The sequence below is a fragment of the Lithobates pipiens genome, unplaced genomic scaffold (genome assembly GCF_037356315.1).
Source record: "Lithobates pipiens isolate NorthernLeopardFrog02 unplaced genomic scaffold, aLitPip1_a1.2 Scaffold_1, whole genome shotgun sequence".
NCBI lineage: Eukaryota > Metazoa > Chordata > Amphibia > Anura > Ranidae > Lithobates > Lithobates pipiens.
This window is the reverse complement of record NW_027507685.1, coordinates 150238286-150238578: the sequence shown is the minus strand read 5'-3', so window position 1 is coordinate 150238578 and position 293 is coordinate 150238286.

Sequence of the window (293 nt, the reverse complement as noted above, 5' to 3'; positions counted from 1 at the left end):
GGTTCCTCCACCCTGCTGAGTGGGGGCACTTATGCATGCTCACTTCCAAACCCCACTCTGTGTATCCATTGATACACAGAATGGGGCTCAGCCATGCTTCCTCCTCACTAGCTCTGATTGATAGCTGTGTGAGCCAATGAGGTGGGAGAGAGCCAGGAGAACAGCTACTCTCGTGGACATCGCTGGATCAAGTTTCGGCTCAAGTAAGTATTAGGGGTGGAGCTGAATTTGGAAAAAAAATGTCAGCCTTTAGAACCACTTTAAGCAACACCTCCACAGGACCAGCACAGTAG